At 38.7% G+C, this 9,864-nt stretch overlaps 1 protein-coding gene across 8 annotated transcripts in view; it reads right to left on the reverse strand.

Moving 5' to 3' along the window:
* The window catches only part of nbeab (neurobeachin b), a 569,044-nt gene that overhangs the window by 254,346 nt on the left and 304,834 nt on the right, over positions 1–9,864 (reverse strand). The window lies entirely within an intron of this gene.

Genomic DNA, 9,864 nt, shown 5'->3' on the forward strand with positions numbered 1-9,864 from the left:
AGCCAGAAAGAGGCAACAGTGAGGCGCATCTGGTCTCCAAATGTTGTAAGTGACCCAGTATGGCTCCTCTTTCAGTTTCTCCTCCACTATTCATTATCTACTCTGCAGTCAAGAGGCTCATCGCTGGGGATCGGCTGCTTCAGCTCACTGCTTCTTCACTTGAGCAGCTCCCACGTGACAAAAATAAATAAGGAAATACATGCAGATGTGGAGGGACAGTGGCCTGCCAGAAGACACGATACCAAAACACTGAGCCAAGTCAATTCATGAGTAGCCTTTACAATACACTTTTTGAAAGGGACATATTATGTTTCTTTACACTATCAAATAAGCTAAATGCATCTGTAAAGTTTTAGCTTGAAATTTCCTATAAATTATTACAGCTTGACAAATTTGTCCACTTTTTGGTGTGAGTAAAAATACACTATATGAGAGTGCCCCTTTAAATGCAAATGTGCTGCTACTTTCCAGAAGAGGGCGGAGCCTTGACACGCTATTCTAAGACTTCAGAAACAACAAATGAAGTGAATCTTACACACAGCCAACATATCACAAAAAAAAAAAAAAAAAAAAAAAAAATTGAATCAGACAATAATGGAGAGGAGGAGGTTAAAACTTCTAGACCGAAACAAGACAATTCTGAACGGTTGATGGATACATTTATATATATATATATACATATATATATATATATATATATATATATATATATATATATATATATATATATATATATATATTTCAGTAAGTAAAGTTGATTAAATTCATTGACTACATTGCTATTGTTCTTCTCGTGCTGGGCATTGCAAATAAACATTACACTATTTGAGGCCTATTGCACACTCAAAAAATTAAATTTCACTATTGTTAGTTTTACTACACCCACACTTGTTCACATTGCATAAAACATAAAAGTAACTAAATGAACACAAGTTACTGTGTTATTTCTACAGAAACTTGTACTGTAAGCTTTATGGAATAAGGGTTTGACTGGCCATTTTAACATTGTTTGTACTCTTCTTTTGGGAGTCATATACAGCTTAAATCTCAGTTATCCTTTAGACCTGAAGTACACTTTTGAGTTTTTCTAGAAAGTTCTGCTGGGATTTGATGCACAAAAACTGTCACACAAAATGCTTAAGAACAAACTTGTCAGTTGAATCTTTACATCATTCTGGACAAATTAAATTAAATTGTTTCTGGTTTTAAAATTAGGTGCCAGTTTTAATTCTGTCTTTGTTGATGGCACCAATATTTTAAATGTTTATTATTATTATTTTTTTTAATTATATTTGTGACTGTGTTTAAAAATAGAGGCCAGTTGTAATGTTTTTTGACAGCTTAAACATTTTAAAATATCAGAAATTGTTTTATTGCAATACTTGAAGGAAGGTGCACATTGTAAGAATTTTCACAATTGACCAAAATGTTGTTTTTACCTTTTTTTCTTCTGAAACAAATTGTTGTTTACTGGTTATTTACAGGTTATTTACTGTAAGATTATTACCAATTCTTAAAGTTAGTTGCACTATAAAGGACTTGTAAAGAATGTTTACTATTCAATTTTTGATGTTTGATGGGTTTTAGCAGTTGTATACTGCAAAACTTTGCAAAGTTAATAAATTCATTTTGTTTCAAAAAATATGTTTTACACAAGCAAATACTAATAAAAAAGTGTTTATAAAACTAACATACAGTAACATTACTAAGTAAAATATACATATAACTTAAACGCAGTAGTGACACATCTGAATGGGTTGTATCTACTAAGGAATATTTTATACTAAGGAATATTCATTTAACTATATTGTTGCTTGTAGAAACTACTTAACAGACTTGCATGGAACCACTTGACACTCTTTTTTTATGCAGGTCCATCAAATCAGTTTTTGAGTCCACAAAACTGGCTTGGGTTTTCATTCATTCATTCATTCATTTTCTTTTCGGCTTAGTTCCTTTATTTATCTGGGGTTGCCACAGCGGAATGAACCGCCAACTTATCCAGTAAGTTTTTACGCGGCAGATGCCCGTTCAGCCGCAACCCATCTCTGGGAAATGGTTCGGGTTTTTACCCAGGTACTTTTTCAGAATCAAGTTGGTTTTGATTAGATTTTGTTGCCTTGATAACTTATACTAAACAGCTAATCAAGTTTTCATTCTAGATTAGAGACAGCAAACCCAAACTATACCGATCAGTTGTGAGAAAAGTTGACCAAAAAGTTACAATAATTCTATATGAAGTTTAATGCTTCTGTAGTTACATTGTGTACTAAGAGTGACAGAAAATGAACAGTTGCTATTTTCTAGGTCGATATGACTATAGGAACTATCCTCTCAATCTTGTGTAATAATCAAGAAATGTTGCTGACATACCATGGCTGCAGTAGGCACAATGATATTACACACAACTGGTGGTGCAAGTGTAGGGACTATTTTCAGGCACTGTGTAAAGCGGCTTTAAAGTTTTTTGATTGTTATGCCAGAATAAGACTGCACATCGGCCCACAAAATGGGTTTTCTAGTCAGTCTAGTTCAACTCAGTCTTAGCACATGATGTAGGAAATTATTCGGCAGTTCTAGAACGATGTAACTACAGTTTCAAGAGTCAATCTTTAAATAGGAAATGCTAATGGTCTAATCTGATTCAATGATCTATGCTAAACTAAGCTAAGTTAAACTCAACTGTTACTCTAGGGGAGATTAAGGGTGGTTTCACATCTGTAGTATGCTTCATTTTGTCCGGACCAAAGGCAACAAATGATGCATTGTAGCCGTCTTTGGGTCCTTCTCACACCACACTGATTGCTTTGGTCCGAACCAAAAAGAACCAAAATGCAGTCATTTGACAAAATCCACATCACTCATTGGCTAGATGTTGTAGAACATCTTTTCTTAAACTGCTTTTCGATTGGTTAGAATTCACGTGCGGGACAATGCCAATAGAACACTTACAGGTAAACGAACCGGCAGACACAAAATGTCGATTTTGACTATGGAGCGTATATGACTGCGCTGGCTGATTGCATCCCTGCGCATAGTATACTATACAGTTTGTATACATCACTTAGACAAACTATACATTTCTAGAATATAGCGCAGCTGCGGCTGGAAAACAATGTTTTAAATCATGACAAATGGTGAAGATGCATCGTTAGTCACTTCAGGAGGTGTAAATTAATTAAGCTAAACTGCGACATGGTCATCTTCTGGAAATAACACCAACAATCCATCAGGTTTTTCCCTCTCTCTCTCTGTTGGTAAAGTGCTGTCAACAAATATATTCCCTCCACATTCCAGCAGCTGGATTAAACCAAAAAGGCACAGTACTTTTTGCAGTTGGGTCTGCTTTAGTTCGGATCATATTCTCACCACAAACGAACCGCTCCAGGGTTCATTTGAAAGCGTACTGACCACCTCGAAGAGTCTTTTTTGGTATGCTTTTGGTTCGCATTCGAGTGTGATTGCTACATTCACACCTGCCCAAACGAACCGCACCAAGAGGAAAAAATTAACTCTAGTGCGATTCAACCAAACTAAGGCCCCATTCACACTATTTTAGTTTTAAAACGACGTTTTAGATCAAAAACAATCCGCGTCCACACTAGCGTTTTACCTAGCGTCTCTGAACATATCTCCGTCCACACTACGCCACCAAAAACGTATATCATGTGACCATTCGCGCACTATGGGCATGCTCGTTCTAGTATAAATAGAAAGAATGCGTCTCGCTTGGCATTTGGTTATTGTTAGTCAACAAATGCCGGTTGAACATTAAACGCAATGGCAAAGAAAGCAAGAGAGGTATTTTTGTGGACAGACAACAAGGATGAGTTGTTACTAAACATAACAAATGAATAACTGCACAATGGCGCCTAAAACAGACAATAGTGCAAACAACGCTTCCATTTCTGTGCCCATGTTGTTGTTTACTGTACTGTCTTCCGGTAGCGTTAAAGCCATGTGTTATAGTCATGTGATAGAGGCTTGACGAATAAGGGAAGGATACAGTGACGAAGGCAATGACACAAAAGCCCCAATCAGGTAGCGAATCTCAGCAGTCCCGCCTCCGTTTTCAGACGTCTCCGTTTTTCCTCATCCACACAAAGACGGTGCAGCAGCGTTTCAGAATAAAAACGGCCTCTCCACCGTTTTCAAAACGCTTTTTTTCGGCACTCGAGAACTCCGGCGTAGTGCAGACGAATGGCGTAATCGTAGAAAACTTATGCGTTTTAAAACGAAAACGCATTAGTGTAAACGGGGCCTAAATATAGGTGCTTTTACATTTGTAGTTCACTTCATTTGGTCCAGACAAGGGCAATAAATTATAAATTGTAGCATTTTCTGCCGTCTTTGGGTCGTTTTCACACCACACTGCTGGCTTTGGTCAGAACCAGATGAAAAGAATAAAAATGCACTCATCTGACAAAATCCACATCTCTCACTGGCCAGATGTTGTTACTACGGCAAATGGATCAGTCCAAAAGTTGCAGTACTTTTTGCGGTTGGGTCTGTTTTAGTTCTGATTATATTCTTAACCGCTTAAGGGTTCATTTGAATGCAGCAACCGTACTCGAGTGCGCACCAAAGGCAGACCAAAAAAGCGTACTGAGACCTGCTTGAAGAGTACGTTTGCTGCATTCACACCTGCCCAAACGAACCACACCAAGATGGAAAACGAACTTTACAATTCAACCAAACTAAAAAAGGCAGGTGTGAAAGCACCCTAAGGCAGGTGTGAAAGCACCCAAACAAAATGTTGCGTCCCTTTAACTTGAGTGAAATGCAGAAAATGCGTCAACTGACTATGCAGTTTCTAATAAATGTGAGTTTATTATTGATGACTGTTTTGAAATACATACTAGTTTTGGATATGAAATTGTAGCATATACTGTTGGTATTGATCATCCATCAGAAACAGTGACCCTTATTGAGGAAGTAGTGCAATGTAAAATATTTTGCTCAAATGTTTAACACTTTATCGATATCTTGTCATATTTACACCAAAAATTAAAATGAACCACAATGTCCTCAGTGGCTTGAGTGTCGGGAGACTCTTCATTGTTTAACGACTTAATCTCTAACTGCTAAAGTGAGTAATTCACAAATTGCAGTAGGTGGAAACACATAGATTAAGCAATGTTAATATTTTAAAAATGAAAAGAAAGGGAAAAAAAATATTTCATATGTCACTAGAGGAGCGATATCTGAATAGCACATTTTTCCACATGCTTGTAGAGTTATGCTTATCTAAACAAAGTTATGGGGTTGTTCTTTTTCACATTTTCTGGGTTGGTAGATGCACCGGGACCCGATTATAGCACTTAAACATGGAAAAAGTAATATTTTTATGATATGTCCTCTTTAAGTCAACTCTTTCTCTTGAAGCGGGAGAATGAGGGTCCCCAGTGGGAGGCGAGTGTGATTGCGAGGGGATTTTGGGGGGCTCAGGCGAGTATGAGTCCATGTGATGTGCATTAGCGATGACATGTACCTCCAGAAAGCCGTAATGTGATCCCTCATGTAAAAGAGAAGATCACTTCCGGCCTGCCAGCTCTAGCGAGGGACTTTATGCTCTGGGAAATAGCTGACAGACACACAGACACACACACACAGATACACACACAGACACACACACAGACACACACAGACACACACACACAAACACACACACAGACACACACACACACAGACACACACAGACACACACACACAGACACACACACACACACTCTGGTTGTAAGAGCTGACATTGGGAGTTCATCTTGTGTTTTAGCACAGGAGATTGTGGTCCAAGAAACCCCACGGGGCCAGATGGAAAAGTTAAAGAAAATAGTTGCATCAATAAAAAAAAAATAAAATAAAATAATAATAATAATAATAATAATAATAATAATAATAAAAAGAAAAGTAAAAATGATGTATAAACAAATCATCAACAATAACAATTTTATACAATAAAAGAATAAATTACAGAACAGTAAATATAAGCAAACTTCATAGACATCAATAATGCTGATTTACACAAATAAAAAAACTAATACTAATGACATTAATAGCAATATTACTTTTTTTTATAATTTATAAATATACATAACAAATAATAAAAAGTCAATTAAATGGTAATACATACATACTGTATGTATATATAATAAAATAAAACAATCAAATAAATAATAATTAACATTAAATAAACCAATAAAAGCTAAAGCTAAAAAAAATAACAATAATAATTATGATGTTTACGGTGGTGTTTCAAGTTATTTAAAGCAACAAGCAAGCATTGATGGATGGATGCATGGGTGGGGGGAGGGAGGGGTGGGTGGATGTGTGAAGGGAGAGAGGGAGGGAGTGAGGGAGGGAGGGATGAGGAGGGATGGATTGACGGATGGATGAATCCAATGGATAGGTGGATGGATGGTTAGATCTGCACATTCGGATGGATGGGTGGATGGATGGATGGATGGATCCAACAAATGAATGGATGGGTGGGTGGGTGGATGGATGGATGGATGGAGGGATAGAGAGAGGGAGGGAGAGGATGGATGGATGAATGAATGGATGGTTAGATATACACATTTGGATGGATGGATAGATGGATGGAGGGATCCAATGGATGGACAGATGGGTGGATGGATGGACAGATGGGTGGATCCAATGAATATCTGGATAGGTGGATGGATGGATGGATGGATGGATGTGTGGATTAATGGAAGGAGGGATGGAGGGAGGCAGGAATGGATGGATGGATGGATGGATGGATGGATAGAGGGATGGATGGATGGATGGAGGGATGGATGGATGGATGTGTGGATTAATGGAAGGAGGGATGGAGGGAGGCAAGAATGGATGGCTGGATGGATGGATGGATGGATGGATGGATGGTTGGATGGATGGATGGATGGATAGATGGATGGATAAATGGATGGATAAATGGATGGATAGATGGAGAGCGGGATAAATGGATGGATGGATGGATGGATGGATAGGTGAATAGATGGGTGGAACAAGGTAGGGAGAGAGGGGTGGATGGATGGATGGATGGATGAATGGAGGGAGGGTAGAGGAATAGATGGATAGAAGGATGGATGGATGGATGGATGGGTGGGTGGGTTTGTGGCTGGGTGGTTCCGATGGATGGATGGATGGATGGATGGATGGATAAAGAAAGAGATAGATGGATGGATGAGTGAATCCAGTGGATGGATGCATGGATGGATGGATGGATGGATGGATGGATGGATGGATGGATGGATGGATGGGAGGGAGGGAGGGAGGAAGTGAGAGAGGGGTGGATGGATGGATGGCTGGAGGTACAGAGGAGTGGAGGAATGTATGGAAGGATTAATGGATGGATAGAGGCAGGGAGGGAGGGAGGAATGAATAGAGGTAGGGATGGATGGATAGATGGATGGGTGGATGGATGGATGGATAAATCCTAATCTTACCAAACATGCATGCTTAGTTTACTTCACCGATGACCTTAGATTTAATCAAGCGTTTATGATCCTCCAACGTTTTTCTACTTGTATTGTTGACATACTCCCTCTATCCATGTAACACAAAACAAAAATGGAGGCAACTCTTCTTTTTCTTGGAAGCGAATCAATTGGTTCTCTTATCTCTCACATTTATGACTGCACAGTCTGACAAGCCCCCTCCTCACTTCACCCAAACCTTCAGTACATGCTTTTTTGAACCCAAGCTCCTAATTTGACTCAAACTTCCAATCATCTTTTAACCTACGCCTCCAAATTCCACTCACAGCTGTCAAACACCCCTGTGTGTCAAAAGCTGCTGCCAAAACGTACTCAGCTGAGAACGCAGTCATTAGCCAAAAAAAAAAAAAAATGTGCACCACAAAACCCATGGAAGGAGGAAAGTAAGAAGAAAAAAACTGGATTGTAGCACCTCGGCCAGCCAGGTTTTTTTTTTTTCCCCATTCTTTGTAACCCACAAAACTTTAATGGCTCTGGAGAATTTGCAGCATCTCAATCCAACCTGTCAAGAGACACGGGGAGCGCTTTTGCTTTTATCTGCTCAGCGCTGCTCCCGACATCTGGAGGCCGTCCATCGGTAAATCTCTCCGGCTCCACGCTAGATCCTTTATGTATGTTTAAGCTGTTACACGAAACAGACCCGACTGACCTCTTCGGCACCCGCTGCCACTTGACTGGATAGAGACACCGGCTGTCGACGGCCATAGATGAATAACAGTGATTAGGAGGCATAAATAAAAAAAGTGCAAGATGATTATAGCTAATTTATTCATAAAAGTGACAGTCCGCGGGTCATAAGGTTGCGAGCGGTGAACGTCCCGCTGTCTGGGTGCATTAGTGTGGAGATGGAAAGGGGAAAGGTTTGAGGTTGTTGGACTTGCTGCAAGGACGTCTTTGACCGCTACATGAGTCAAAGTGGGATGTGCTGTGTGTTTAGATGTTCTTCGAGGTTTTTTTTTTGAAAAGGAAAGGTTACTCTGATGCTGTTGATGCAATCTCATGACTATGAATGTTCAAACTAAGTGGATTTGGATGGTGATGGAAACTGTCAAGCAGAATTTTTAGTGAATAATGACTTACATTTTAGTCTGTTTTCAGACAATGCTATTGCATGACTTGAGATGATATGAAATATAGTGTCATAAGTCTAGACTATTTTTATTGCTTTTTTTTCTTGACAGCACCTGGTCCTCATCCACTTTTGGTGTATAAAAAAACAATCTTTAAAATTCTTTCTGTTGATCAGATGAAAATACAGCAACCCAGGCTCATTCTGATTACGTACCCCTATATACATTTCTGGAGAGAGCAAAATACATCCCAGGAGCATTTTTATTTATTTATTTTTTTGCAGTTTCTGTTTTTGCAAATCCGCCGCTGTGTACTCATTTTCAGATTTCTTTCAAGAGTGCCATTCATGCCTACTGTTCTCACATAACTCCACCACAGGCCACTGTTGACTAACTGACTGACTGACTGACTGACTGACTGACTGAGTGACCAAGCGACCGATTTCCCCACCCCACTTATACCCAACCAATAGCATTTTAAAAAGCACCAATTGACCCGCCCACCCACTTGCCTTAACCTAACCGCAGTGTTTTGAAAAGCAATCCAGAAAAAGAAAGGCCCCTTATTTTGACCACGTTTCAGATTTTACCACATTCTCACCCTGTTATTTACTCGTTTATTTTATTTTTTGGTTTGTTTTTTTTGTCTTACCCGCTTTCTGGAACTGTTCTGCACTGGACTCGAACTTCGTTGTTGTGGTCAACTACGCTTACTAGGTAAGCGGTCAGCAGATTGTTTGTATTGTGCCAAAAGAAAAATCTAACCCATACAATATCTCTCTCTCTCTCTCTTTTACACATATAGCGGCTTGTATGTGTTCATTCATCATGACTTAAAAAGTGGATTACATACTTATTAAGATATTGTTATTAACACTTAAAAAGTATTTCGCTGCATAACTAAAACTATTTGTGGTACCATATACTACTGTACATAGCTAACCCTACCTCATATCTAAATCTAGATACTACTTTAATAACTATTTATAAGCAGCAAACTATAAGAGTGTTTGTGTGTGTATGTGTGTATATATATATATATATATATATATATATATATATATATATATATATATTTATTAGGGATATTGTTTTTTTTAGGTTTTTGACATATTTTATAAGGTACACCTTACTAGTACCGGGTCCCTTTTTGCCTTCAAAACTGCCTTAATCCTTCGTGCCATAGATTTAACAAGGTACTGAAAATGGCCACTCTCTTCTGACTTCTGGCATTAACAAAGCATTTGCACCCAGAGAACTGCCGCTCTCTGGATATTTTCTCTTTTTTGGACCATTCT

Source organism: Danio rerio, chromosome 15 (genome assembly GCF_052040795.2).
Source record: "Danio rerio strain M-AB ecotype USA chromosome 15, GRCz13ab, whole genome shotgun sequence".
In the NCBI taxonomy this organism is placed as follows: domain Eukaryota; kingdom Metazoa; phylum Chordata; class Actinopteri; order Cypriniformes; family Danionidae; genus Danio; species Danio rerio.